General features: G+C 48.7%; 3 non-coding genes across 3 annotated transcripts; all 3 read left to right on the forward strand.

Annotated features, from left to right (window-relative positions):
* The first annotated feature begins 12,115 nt into the window (after positions 1–12,115).
* On the forward strand, positions 12,116–12,188 carry TRNAA-AGC (transfer RNA alanine (anticodon AGC)). Its single transcript has one exon. It is a non-coding gene; the product is annotated as a tRNA-Ala (tRNA).
* Positions 12,189–13,119: 931 nt separating this feature from the next.
* TRNAA-AGC (transfer RNA alanine (anticodon AGC)) lies at positions 13,120–13,192 on the forward strand. Its single transcript has one exon. It is a non-coding gene; the product is annotated as a tRNA-Ala (tRNA).
* A 430-nt stretch (positions 13,193–13,622) lies between these two features.
* Positions 13,623–13,695, forward strand: TRNAA-AGC (transfer RNA alanine (anticodon AGC)). The gene has a single exon. It is a non-coding gene; the product is annotated as a tRNA-Ala (tRNA).
* The last annotated feature ends 855 nt before the right edge of the window (positions 13,696–14,550 follow it).

Consider the following 14,550-nt stretch of genomic DNA (forward strand, 5'->3'; position numbering starts at 1 on the left):
GCGGGAGGTGTACGCGGCGATCCGGGGACTGGTGGAGCAGAGGCACCAGGGGCGCGACCAGCCGCCGCGTCGCTTGCAGCCGCCTCGACAACATCGCGCCGAGCCAGCCCGACGGAACGCCCCGTGGGTCTGCCACCATTGTGGTCGAGAGGGGCATGTGGCGAGGGGGTGCCGCACAGAGCCGGAGGCCGCCATCGCCACCTGGAACCCGCCGGGGCAGGAATGCCGACAGGATCCAGGCGAGTGACGCCGTCCCGCCCGGCCTCTCGGTCGGGCCGAGCAATTACAACCCCGACGCCGCGAACTCACCGGGGGTCTCCTCAGGGTGGGCGCCGTCGTTGTCGTTCCCCGGTCCCCACTGTCCTGGTCGGGGGAAGGGGATCGCACCAGGGATAGCGCCGGGCCGGTGATCGCGTCGCGACCAGAAGTGGTGTTGCATCCGGAAGTGGCGTCGCGAACGGACGTGACGTTGCATCCGGAAGTGACGTCGCGGCTGGAAGTAACGTCGCGGCCGAAAGTGGTGTCGCGGATCGCGCCGGGAATTGCGCCGGGGCCGGGGACCGCGCCGGGAATCGCGCCGGGGCCGGGGACTGCGCCGGGGATCGCGCCGAGGCGGGGACCGCGCCGGAAATCGCGCTGAGGCCGGGAGGGATGTCGCGACCGGACGTGGCGTCGCGGGCGGAAGTGACGTCGCGGGCGGAAGTGACGTCGTGGATGGAAGTGAGGTCGCGGGCGGAAGTGAGGTTGTTGGTGGTAGTGAGGTCGCGGTCGGAAGTGAGGTCGCGGGCGGAAGTGAGGTCGCGGCCGGGAGTGACGCCTCGGCCGGACGTGATGTCGCGGCCGGACGAGCCGTTGCGAGCGGGCGTGGTTTCGCGGGCGGACGTGACGTCACAACCGGAAGTGCCGTCACTAGTTACCTGCGACGCCGGCGAGTTGCCAGGGGCAACGGCCCTTGGGCTGAGGCAGCACACAAAATTTACATTGCGCCCTGGAGCAGTTCCACGGGCCGCCTCACCACCGCTTTGCGGCGGAGCGAGACGGGACCACGGGGACCACGCCCCCGTGACAAAGGAAGGGTAGGGGAGAAGGGAGGGGCTCACGGGAAGGGCCACCCCCCAGTCCCCACCGCCCCCTACAATGGGGGGCCCCCCCCACACCACAAGGGGAGCCCATCCTACGTCACCAAGGGGGGGCAATTTGCACCACATAGAGAACCCAGGCCGCAACCCAGGGGGAAGCCCACACTATGTAACAAGGGCGCGTTCACCCTGCTGCGACGCACTCCAACGGGAGGAACCCCATCTTCGGTCCATTCACATCCATCCCCCATCATCTCACCATGCACCGCAGGATATCGAGACGCCGCCTGGTCAGTGGCCGGACACAGCCACACAATGGAGCAAGCTGGCAAGGCAGGTGGTAGCGGCCACGTCAGGAACCTCGGTCCTGGTCGGTGAAATCGCGGGAGTGTCGGCACGTATCTTGGTTGATACGGGGGCATCAGCCACGATGATCTCGAGCACCATGCACGAGATGCTGCCGGATAAAATCCGACCTCTTGTCCCCGTCAAGACGACGTTCATTGCAGCAAATGGAGGCAGCATGGGCTTCCTAGGCCAGGTTGAAGCCCCGATACAGATTGGGCAGCTTTCGGTAGCAGGACCCATCCTTGTCTCCGCAACGTTGCCCGTACCCTGCCTGTTGGGGATGGACTTTCTGAGGCGGATGCCAATGAAAATCGATCTGGCCAATGGGCGGGTGGAAGTCCAGGGAACGCATCTCCATTTTCTAAAGGCGGAGGGGGCCAGCCGGGGTTTACCCTACGTGCAGGCTCGGGTCAGTAAGTCTGTCTCCATTTCCCCGGCAACCCAGATGTTAATTCCGCTGCGATATCGGTCCCTCCTCGTGACAGCCCAACCGGACTCACCCATCCTGGTGTCTCCGGCGTCAGCTGCCATGGATCGCCATGCGCTGGTGGGAGCCGAAACTATTGTACAGAGGAACCAGCATCTGTTCATTCAGGTGCTGAACACCTCCGATAGAACAGCGATGGTGCAGGAGGGGAACAGTTCTGGCCCATGTTAGTCCCTTGTCACTAGGAGCCCCAGGGACAGAGCCCGAGCTTGTGGGCAGCATCAGCCAGTCCGAGGACAGAGGGGCTGATTAGTGGATGGACCAGCTGGCGGGGCCTGAGCCGGGATTGCCGCCCGACCAGAATCACCAGCTGCACTCGTTATTGCATGAGTTCTCGGACGTGTTCAGCCGGGGACCGTTCGACCTAGGGCGCACAAATCTGTCACAGCACCACATCAACACGGGAGACGCCGCACCCCTGCGCCAAAACACATATAGAATGAGCCCAATGGAAAAAGGGCACATTCAACAAGCGGTGCAGGAGATGCTGCGGGCCGACATAATTTCGCCATCCTCGTGTCCCTGGGGGGCACCGGTGGTCCTTGTCAAGATGTCAGACAGATCACTGAGATTCTGTGTGGATTTCCGACGCCTCAATGCCGTCACGCTGGCCGACGCATATCCCCTACCACGTATCGACGACTCATTGGATGCACTGGTGGGAGCAACATTTTTCAGTACGCTGGATTTATTGTCCGGGTTCTGGCAGGTCCCACTAGACGCGGACTCCCGGCCTAAAACAGCGTTCCGGACACCACAGGGCCTGTTCGAGTTCAACTGCCTGCCTATGGGCCTCCAGACTGCGCCGGCGACGTTCCAACGCATAATGGAGTTGGCCTTAGCAGGCCTCCAATGAGAAACGTGCCTCATCTACCTGGATGACGTCATTGTCTTCAGCCGATCATTCGAGGAACACATTGACCGATTACGTCAGGTATTCCTGCGGTTCCGGAATGCGAACTTGAAGCTCAAGCCGTCGAAGTGCCACCTTATGCAGTCGTCGGTACGCTACTTGGGCCATGTCGTCAGTGAGTCTGGAGTGGCTACAGACCCGGAAAAGACGGCCTGCGTGAGGGCCTGGACTGTTCCCACAACGGTTCCAGAGGTACGCCGGTTTGTGGGTTTCGTTTCTTACTATCGCCGGTTTGTACCCAACTTCGCAACCATTGCCAAGCCCTTGCACGTGTTGACGGCGAAGAACCAGAGGTTTTATTGTGGCCCTCTGGAGGAAGAGGCATTCCAGCAGCTGCGCTCACGTCTGACAGATGCACCACCATTGGCCTTTCCGGATTTTGGCCTCCCCTTTATCCTGGACACGGACGCCAGCGATGTGGGCATCGGCAGTGTTTTGTCGCAAGTCTAGCAGGGTCGGGAGGTGGTTATCGCCTACGGTAGTCGCGTGCTTTCATCAGCGGAGCAGCGCTACTGCGTCACACGTAGGGAACTCCTGGCAGTCGTTCACTTCGTGCAGCAATTCCGACCCTACCTGTATGGTCGCAAATTTACGGTCCGCACTGACCACGCAGCTTTGCAGTATTCGCTCCGCATAGACCGGGCCAGCTGGCCAGATGGATAGAGCGCCTGCAGGAGTACAGGTACCAAGTGGTGCATCGCAAAGGGACCAGACACGCCAACGCAGACGCATTGTCCCGACTGGCGCCCCAGGGCCCTTGTGCATGCACCACAGGCTGGAGGGGACGGTCATCGCTCCCGTACGCACGGCGGAGGGCACACAGGGTGAGGTCCAGCTGACCGACCACGACCTGGGGCTGACCTTGGACGATTGGAGATGGCTACAGCTGGAGGAAGCCCCACTGCGAATGCTACGTACCTCAGCAGAGGCAGGAGGAGAGGAGTACATCGTATGGGAGGACCTCCTTATGCGATGGGACCCGACAGGGCGCCGGCGATGCCTGGTAGTTCCGGAGTCGCTGCGTCAACAATTGGTTATGGACGTACACGGCCGCCAGCTGCTGCACCTGGCGGGGCGGAAGACACTGTACACATTACAGGGTCGGTACTTTTGGCCAGGTATGACCGCTGACATGCATCGATGGGTCGCTACCTGCGTCGAATGTGCGCGGCGAAAACCGCCACCCCGGGTAAGCCGGGCACCCCTACAGCCCATCACGGTGACCAGGGTCAACGAATTGGTTGCGTTGGACATCCTGGGACCACTGGCAGTCACGCCACGGGGAAATAAATACCTGTTGGTCAGAGTCGAGTACTGCACGAGGTGGCCGATGGCGTGGGCCCTCCCGGACCAAACGGCACAGACCATCGCCGATGCCTTCGTGGGAGGCTATGTCCTTGATAAGGGGGCACCGGAGTGGTTGCTCACGGATCAGGGCAGGAATTTCTTCTCACGGCTATTGAAGGACGTCTGCTCTATCCTGGGCACTAAAAAGGTCCGAACATCTCCGTATCATCCCCAGACCGATGGGATGGTAGAGCGGCTTAACCTCACCATAACGGCCATGCTGTCCCAAGTGGTGGACGAAAACCACTCTGACTGGGACCTCCACATTCCATCGGTCTTAGCGGCGTACAGGGTGGCCCCGCACGCGGCAACAGGGTTCTCACCGTTTTTCCTGATGTACGGACGGGATCCCGTTCCGCCTATTGAGGTGCAGCTGACGGACGTTCCCGCAAGAGCTGACGCATGGCCGAAGGCACTAAAGACCTCCCTCATTTATTTGAGAGAGGCCCGCCAAGCAGCCGAGGCCACATCGGCCACGAGCCAAGAGAGTAATGTACGGATGGCCTCTCACCAAAGCTGCACCGACCCTGGAAAGGGCCGGTCGAGGTCATTAAAGCACTCCGACCGCAGTGCGTCCAGGTCCAACTGGGTAAGCGACGATGGTTTGTACACCCAACCCGCCTTAAGCCATACATCTCTCCACCGTCATCTCCACCAACATCACCACCAACATCACTGCCAACATCATCATCATCATCCCTACCCAGGCCAAGGTCGCCGACCACCCCGCGCCGACCGGCAGGGGGTTCGGTGCCCTGTGTTCCCGTGTCACCTACAGCACCCCATGTGAGGCCGGACGGAGCGACGGCACGAGCGGGGGCCGGAGAGACAGCGGCGCCAGGCAAGGTGACACCGGCACCACCGAACCAGGGACCGCGACGAGAGGGCCTTCGAAGGAGGGGGCCGCCACGGTCATCTGCTGCCTGTGGATGTCCGGGCTGTTACGGGACGCTGGCTGGAGACCTGGGCAGGTCGCGCAATTGATTTTGTTGTGTTATATTGCATTGTATGGTTGTGGGGGGGTTAAGGGCTGTCGACACTGTCAGTGGTGGGAGACATGGGGAAACTTAAATGGTCCTTGGAGGAGGCAGAACCGAGGACGGTTATTTTCACCGGGGGGGGGGGGGGGGGGTGACGTAGGGGTGTCAGGGGAAGGATTCCCACCAATAGGAGGGTTAGTGGGAGGGGTGATCGAGTAGATATAAGGGGAGAACGTGCGGGAAGAAGGGGCCTTTGGCGGGAACGAAATTGGGACGGCTGGGGACAGGTGTGGATGGGAGAAAAGGATTAAAAGACGAAACCCCTGCAATCTTGTGTCAGCTCTCCTTTACAGGTACATAGACGTCAATAACAGCCAGTTACAAGAAAGCAGAGTGACACACGGAAGCGTGATGGGTCCGTTACCCACAGGTCGATGGATCGAAGCCAGTCTATGCGAGCTGGCTTCCTCTATCGCTTAGGTCGGTTTTAACTTATCGCAGATTTAAAGGTCAAGTTTGTTTTTATTTTGCTAAATATTTTTCAAAAAGTGCTATGACCTATGTCGAGATATCATCCACGACAGCCCAGCGGGGAATTATCTCAAGTGCTAAAGCGCTCGCTTAGCATGCGAGAGGTAGTGAGATTGATGCCCACATTTTCCAAAGCACATATGGACAAGTTCCATTTTTTTTGTTAGCGTGTATAAATTCAGTAAACATATGAATGTGTCGAATGTTTAAAACGTTATCAATATATTCACAAGGTCAATTAAATTATTACAAAGAATTTCTTAACCCGGTATTGATGCAACCAATGATAATGTTTCAATATCTTTTCTGCACCTTATCATGGACATGGACGTCGATTATAGCCATTTCATGAAAGCAGAGTGGTGAAGCGGAAGCGTGCTGGACCCTTTACCCAGAGGTCAATGGATCCAAACCAGTCTATGCTAACTGGTTTCCTGTATCTCTTAGGTCGGTTTTTATTCATCGCAGATTTTAAGGTAAAGTTTCTTCTTGTTTTGTCTAAATATTTTCCAAAAAGTCGAGATAAACATCCAAGACAGCCCAGCGGGGAATTAGCTCAAGTGGTAGAGCGCAGCTTTTAGCATGCGAGAGGTAGTGGGATCGATGCCCACATATGAACGTGTCGAATGCTTAAAACGTTATCAATATATTCACAAGTTCAATTAAATTATTACAAATGAATATCTTCACCCGGTATTGGTGCAAACAATGATAGTTTTTAAATATATTTTCTGCACCTTATCAGGTACATGGACGTCGATAACAGCCAGTTACAAGAAAGCAGAGTGGCACAGCGGAAGCGTGATGGGTCCATTACCCACAGGTCGATGGATCGAAGCCAGTCCATGCTATCTGGCTTCCTGTATCGCTTAGGTCGGTTTTAATTTATCGCCGATTTAAAGGTGAAGTTTGTTCTTATTTTGCTAAATATTTTTCAAAAAGTGCTATGGCCTATGTCGAGATAAACATCCAAGACAGCCCAGCAGGGAATTAGCTCAAGTGGTAGAGTGCTCGCTTAGCATGCGAGAGGTAGTGGGATCGATGCCCACATTCTCCAAAACACATATGGACAACTTCCATTTTTTGTTTGTTAGCGTGTATAAATTCAGTAAACATATGAACGTGTCGAATGTTTAAAACGTTATCAATATATTCACAATGTCAATTAAATTATTACAAATGAATTTCTTAACCCGGTATTGATGCAACCAATGATAATTTTTCAATATATTTTCTGCACCTTATCAGGTACATGGACGTCGATAACAGCCATTTTCAAGAAAGCAGAGTGTCACAGCGAAAGCGTGATGAGTCCATTACCCACAGGTCGCTGGATCGAAGCTAGTCTATGCGATCTGGATTCCTGTATCGCTTAGGTCGGTTTTGATTTATCGCAGATATAAAGATGAAGTTTGTTCTTATTTTGCTAAATATTTTTCAAAAAGTGCTTTGGCCTATGTCGAGATATCATCCACGATAGCCCAGCGGGGAATTAGCGCAAGTGGTTTAGCGCTCGCTTAGCCTGCGAGAGGTAGTGGGATCGATGCCCACATTCTCCAAAGCACATATGAACAACTTCCATTGTTTTTTGTTAGCGTGTATAAATTGAGTAAACATTTGAACGTGTCGAATGTTTAAAACGTTATCAATATATTCACAAGGTCAATTAAATTATTACAAATGAATTTCTTAACCCGGGATTGATGCAACCAATGATAATGTTTCAATATCTTTTCTGCACCTCATCAGGTACATGGACGTCGATAACAGCCATTTACAAGAAAGCAGAGTGTCACAGCGGAAGCGTGATGGGTCCATTACCCACAGTTCGATGAATCGAAGCCAGTCTATGCGATCTGGCTTCCTGTATCGCTTAGGTCTGTTTTAATTTATCGCAGATTTAAAGGTGAAGTTTGTTCTTATTTTGCTATCTATTTATCAAAAAGTGCTTTGGCCTATGTCGAGATATCATCCACGCCAGCCCAGCGGGGAATTAGCACAAGTGGTAGAGCGCTCGCTTAGCATGCGAGAGATAGTGGGATCGATGCCCACATTCTCCAAAGCACATATGGACAACTTCCATTTTTTGTTTGTTAGCGTGTATAAATTGAGTAAACATTTGAACGTGTCGAATGTTTTAAACGTTATCAATATATTCACAAGGTTAATCAAAATATTACAAATGAATTTATTCACCAGGTATTTGTGCAAACAATGATAGTTTTTTAATATATTTTCTGCACCTTATCAGGTACATATACGTCGATAACAGCCAGTTACAAGAAAGCAGAGTGGCACAGAGGAAGCGTGATGGGTCCATTACCCACAGGTCGATGGATCGAAGCCAGTCCATGCGATCTGGCTTCCTGTATCCTTTAGGTCGGTTTTAATTTATCGCAGATTTAAAGGTGAAGTTTGTTCCTATTTTGCGAACTATTTTTAAAAAAGTGCTATGGCCTATGTCGAGATAAACATCCAAGACAGCCCCGCGGAGAATTAGCTCAAGTGGTAGAGCGCTCGCTTAGCATGCGAGAGGTAAGTGGGATCGATGCCCACATTCTCCAAAACACATATGGACAAGTTCCATTTTTTGTTTGTTAGCGTGTATAAATTGAGTAAACATATGAACGTGTCGAATGTTTATAACGTTATCAATATATTCACAAGGTCAATTAAATTATTACAAATGAATTTCTTAACCCGGTATAGATGCAACCAATGATAATTTTTCAATATCTTTTCTGCACCTCATCAGGTACATGGACGTCGATAACAGCCATTTTCAAGAAAGCAGAGTGTCACAGCGGAAGCGTGATGAGTCCATTACCCACAGGACGATGGATCGAAGCCAGTCTATGCGATCTGGCTTCCTGTATCGCTTAGGTCGGTTTTAATTTATCGCAGATATCAAGGTGAAGTTTGTTCTTATTTTGCTAAATATTTTTCAAAAAGTGCTATGGCCTATGTCGAGATATCATCCACGACAGCCCAGCGTGGAATTAGCTCAAGTGGTTTAGCGCTCGCTTAGCATGCGAGAGGTAGTGGGATCGATGCCCACATTCTCCAAAGCACATATGAACAAGTTCCATTTTTTTTGTTAGCGTGTATAAATTGAGTAAACATGTGAACGTGTCGAATGTTTAAAACGTTATCAATATATTCACAAGGTCAATTAAATTATTACAAATGAATTTCTTCACCCGGTATTGATGCAACCAATAATAATGTTTCAATATCTTTTCTGCACCTCATCAGGTACATGGACGTCGATAACAGCCATTTACAAGAAAGCAGAGTGTCACAGCGGAAGCGTGATGGGTCCATTACCCACAGGTCGATGGATCGAAGCCAGTCTATGCGAGCTGGCTTCCTGTATCGCTTAGGTCGGTTTTAACTTATCGCAGATTTAAAGGTCAAGTTTGTTTTTATTTTGCTAAATATTTTTCAAAAAGTGCTATGACCTATGTCGAGATATCATCCACGACAGCCCAGCAGGGAATTAGCTCAAGTGGTAGAGCGCTCGCTTAGCATGCGAGAGGTAGTGGGATCGATGCCCACATTCTCCAAAGCACATATGAACAACTTCCATTGTTTTTTGTTAGCGTGTATAAATTGAGTAAACATTTGAACGTGTCGAATGTTTAAAACGTTTTCAATATATTCACAAGGTCAATTAAATTATTACAAATGAATTTCTTAACCCGGTATTGATGCAACCAATGATAATGTTTCAATATGTTTTCTGCACCTTATCAGGGACATGGACGTCGATAATAGCCATTTCATGAAAGCAGAGTGGTGAAGCGGAAGCGTGCTGGACCCTTTACCTAGAGGTCAATGAATCCAAACCAGTCTATGCTAACTGGTTTCCTGTATCTCTTAGGTCGGTTTTTATTCATCGCAGATTTCAAGGTAAAGTTTCTTCTTCTTTTGTCTAAATATTTTCCAAAAAGTCGAGATAAACATCCAAGACAGCCCAGCGGGGAATTAGCTCAAGTGGTAGAGCGCTTGCTTAGCATGCGAGAGTTAGTGGGTTCGATGCCCACATTCTCCAAAACACATATGGACAAGTTCCATTTTTTGTTTGTTAGCGTGTATAAATTGAGTAAACATATGAACGTGTCGAATGTTTAAAACGTTATCAATATATTCACAAGGTCAATTAAGTTATTACAAATGAATTTCTTAACCAGGTATTGATGCAACCAATGATAATTTTTCAATATCTTTTCTGCACCTCATCACGTACATGGACGTCGATAACAACCATTTACAAGAAATCAGTGTCACAGCGGAAGCGTGATGGGTCCATTACCCACAGGTCGATGGATCGAAGCCAGTCTATACGATCTGGCTTCCTGTATCGCTTAGGTCGGTTTTAATTTATCGCCGATTTAAAGGTGAAGTTTGTTCTTATTTTGCTAAATATTTTTCAAAAAGTGCTATGGCCTATGTCGAGATAAACATCCAAGACAGCCCAGCTGGGATTAGCTCAAGTGGTAGAGCACTTGCTTAGCATGCGATAGGTAGATGGGATCGATGCCCACATTCTCCAAAACACATATGGACACGTTCCTTTTTTGTTTGTTAGCGTGTATAAATTGAGTAAACATGAACGTGTCGAATGTTTAAAACGTTATCAATATATTCACAAGGTCAATTAAATTATTACAAATGAATTTCTTAACCCGGTATTGATGCAACCAATGATAATGTTTAAACATATCATCTGCACCTTATCAGGGACATGGACGTCGATAATAGCCATTTCATGAAAGCAGAGTGGTGAAGCGGAAGCGTGCTGGACCATTTACCCAGAGATCAATGGATCCAAACCAGTCTATGCTAACAGGTTTCCTGTATCTCTTATGTCGGTTTTTATTCATCGCAGATTTTAAGGTAAAGTTTCTTCTTCTTTTGTCTAAATATTTTCCAAAAAGTCGAGATAAACATCCAAGACAGCCCAGCGGGGAATTAGCTCAAGTGGTAGAGGGATCGATGCCCACATTCTCCAAACCACATATGGACAAGTTCCATTTTTTTGTTAGCATGTATAAATTGAGTAAACATATAAACGTGTCGAATGTTTTAAACGTCATCAATATATTCACAAGGTTAATCAAAATATTACAAATGAATTTCTTCACCCGGTATTGATGCAACCAATGATAATGTTTCAACATATTATCTGCACCTTATCAGGTACATGGACGTCGATAACTGCCAGTTACAAGAAAGCAGAGTGGCACAGCGGAAGCGTTATAGGTCCATTACCCACTGGTCGACGGATCGAAGCCAGTCTATGCGATCTGGCTTCCTGTATCTCTTAGGTCGGTTTTTATTCATCGCAGATTTTAAGGTAAAGTTTCTTCTTCTTTTGTCTAAATATTTTCCAAAAAGTCGAGATAAACATCCAAGACAGCCCAGCAGGGAATTAGCTCAAGTGGTAGAGCGCTTGCTTAGCATGCGAGAGTTAGTGGGTTCGATGCCCACATTCTCCAAAACACATATGGACAAGTTCCATTTTTTGTTTGTTAGCGTGTATAAATTGAGTAAACATATGAACGTGTCGAATGTTTAAAACGTTATCAATATATTCACAATGTCAATTAAATTATTACAAATGAATTTCTTAACCCGGTATTGATGCAACCAATGATAATTTTTCAATATCTTTTCTGCAACTCATCAGGTACATGGACGTCAATAACAGCCATTTTCAAGAAAGCAGAGTGTCACAGCGGAAGCGTGATGAGTCCATTACCCACAGGTCGATGGATCGAAGCCAGTCTATGCGATCTGGCTTCCTGTATCGCTTAGGTCGGTTTTAATTTATCGCAGATTTAAAGGTGAAGTTTGTTCTTATTTTGCTAAGTATTTTTCAAACAGTGCTATGGCCTATGTCGAGATATCATCCACGGCAGCCCAGCGGGGAATTAGCTCAAGTGGTTTAGCGCTCGCTTAGCATGCGAGAGGTAGTTTGATCGATGCCCACATTCTCCAAAGCACATATGAACAAGTTCCATTTTTTTTGTTAGCGTGTATAAATTGAGGAAACATTTGAACGTGTCGAATGTTTAAAACGTTATCAATATATTCACAAGGTCAATTAAATTATTACAAATGAATTTCTTAACCCGGTATTGATGCAACCAATGATAATGTTTCAATATCTTTTCTGCACCTCATCAGGTACATGGACGTCGATAACAGCCATTTACAAGAAAGCAGAGTGTCACAGCGGAAGCATGATGGGTCCATTACCCACAGGTCGATGGATCGAAGCCAGTCTATGCGATCTGGCTTCCTGTATCGCTTAGGTCGGTTTTAATTTATCGCAGATATAAAGGTGAAGTTTGTTCTTATTTTGCTAGGTATTTTTCAAAAAGTGCTATGGCCTATGTCGAGATATCATCCACGACAGCCCAGCGGGGAATTAGCTCAAGTGGTAGAGCGCTCGCTTAGCATGCGAGAGATAGTGGGATCGATGCCCACATTCTCCAAAGCACATATGGACAAGTTCCATTTTTTGTTTGTTAGCGTGTATAAATTGAGTAAACATTTGAACGTGTCGAATGTTGAAAACGTTATCAATATATTCACAATGTCAATTAAATTATTACAAATGAATTTCTTAACCTGGTATTGATGCAACCAATGATAATTTTTCAATATCTTTTCTGCACCTCATCAGGTACATGGACGTCGATAACAGCCATTTACAAGAAATCAGAGTGTCACAGCGGAAGCGTGATGGGTCAATTACCCACAGGTCGATGGATCGAAGCCAGTCTATGCGATCTGGCTTCCTGTATCGCTTAGGTCGGTTTTAATTTATCGCAGATTTAAAGGTGAAGTTTGTTCTTATTTTGCTAAATATTTTTCAAAAAGTGCTATGGCCTATGTCGAGATATCATCCACGACAGCCCAGCGGGGAATTAGCTCAAGTGGAAGAGCGCTCGCTGAGCATGCGAGAGATAGTGGGATCGATGCCCACGTTCTCCAAAGCACATATGAACAAGTTCAATTTTTTGTTTGTTAGCGTGCATAAATTGATTAAACATTTGAACGTGTCGAATGATTAAAACGTTATCAATATATTCACAATGTCAATTAAATTATTACTAATTAATTTCTTAACCCGGTATTGATGCAACCAATGATAATTTTTCAATATCTTTTCTGCACCTCATCAGGTACATGGACGTCGATAACAGCCATTTTCAAGAAAGCAGAGTGTCACAGCGGAAGCGTGATGAGTCCATTACCGACAGGTCGATGGATCGAAGCCAGTCTATGCGATCTGGCTTCCTGTATCGCTTAGGTCGGTTTTAATTTATCGCAGATATAAAGGTGAAGTTTGTTCTTATTTTGCTAAGTATTTTTCAAAAAGTGCTATGGCCTATGTCGAGATATCATCCACGACAGCCCAGCGGGGAATTAGCTCAAGTGGTAGAGCGCTCGCTTAGCATGCGAGAGATAGTGGGATCGATGCCCACATTCTCCAAAGCACATATGGACAAGTTCCATTTTTTGTTTGTTAGCGTGTATAAATTGAGTAAACATTTGAACGTGTCGAATGTTGAAAACGTTATCAATATATTCACAATGTCAATTAAATTATTACAAATGAATTTCTTAACCTGGTATTGATGCAACCAATGATAATTTTTCAATATCTTTTCTGCACCTCATCAGGTACATGGACGTCGATAACAGCCATTTACAAGAAAGCAGAGTGTCACAGCGGAAGCGTGATGGGTCCATTACCCACAGGTCGATGGATCGAAGCCAGTCTATGCGATCTGGCTTCCTGTATCGCTTAGGTCGGTTTTAATTTATCGCAGATTTAAAGGTGAAGTTTGTTCTTATTTTGCTAAATATTTTTCTAAAAGTGCTATGGCCTATGTCGAGATAAACATCCAAGACAGCCCAGCGGGGAATTAGCTCAAGTGGTAGAGCGCTCGCTTAGCATGCGAGAGGTAGTGGGTTTGATGCCCACATTCTCCAAAACAAATATGGACAAGTTACATTTTTTGTTTGTTAGCGTGTATAGATTGAGTAAACATATGAACATGTCGAATGTTTAAAACGTTATCAATATATTTGTAATAAACGACTGGACCACGATGTCTGGCTCAGTGTCCTTTATTCGGTTCGTGCTGTACACCCACACGGCTGTCTTTACTCTGTAGCTTCTCCACGGTGCTGACTCCAATGTCGGCCCGATCCACAACAGCAGCTCCGCTGCTGTTTCTCTCACACAGCCCCCCTTGGCTGTACTCGCTGCAACTCCTCTCCCTCCGCAGCTCTGACAGCCTCTTGCTGTCTCTCTCTCTCTCCGCAGCTCCTCCTGGCAGCCACACCGCTGCCTCTAACATGCAGCCCTCTCTCTCTCTCTCTCTCCGCAGCTCCTCCTGGCAGCCACACCGCTGCCTCTAACACGCAGCCCTTCTGGCTGTCTCCTCTGCAGCTGCACACCACTCCGCAGCTTCCTCTTATCTTCGGGGTTGGCTCCCGATGGCCGTCGGCGCCCCCCCTCTCCACACTCGCCCGCGTGGCCTCACTCTTTTCCGCTCACACCCCGACTGCCTTCTCCTTCCGGTTTACCCGCTTAAGGACCCCCTACCTTTCACCCACGTCACCTGGCTCCGCCTCCTCGTGACGTCACATCCGGAAGGTCGCTTTCGCCCGCATTACACCACCCTCCCCCATAGAAAAAACCCAGCCGACCTCGGCTGAACAACACCAAAGCGTAATGCGGTGAACCGACCTTCCCCCTTAAAGGACACTAAGCATGCAATATAACAACAAGAACAACACACAAGTAACATCGACGAACGTACGGAAGCATGCGATAAATAC

Source organism: Lampetra fluviatilis, chromosome 16 (assembly GCF_964198595.1).
Source record: "Lampetra fluviatilis chromosome 16, kcLamFluv1.1, whole genome shotgun sequence".
NCBI classification, from domain to species: domain Eukaryota; kingdom Metazoa; phylum Chordata; class Hyperoartia; order Petromyzontiformes; family Petromyzontidae; genus Lampetra; species Lampetra fluviatilis.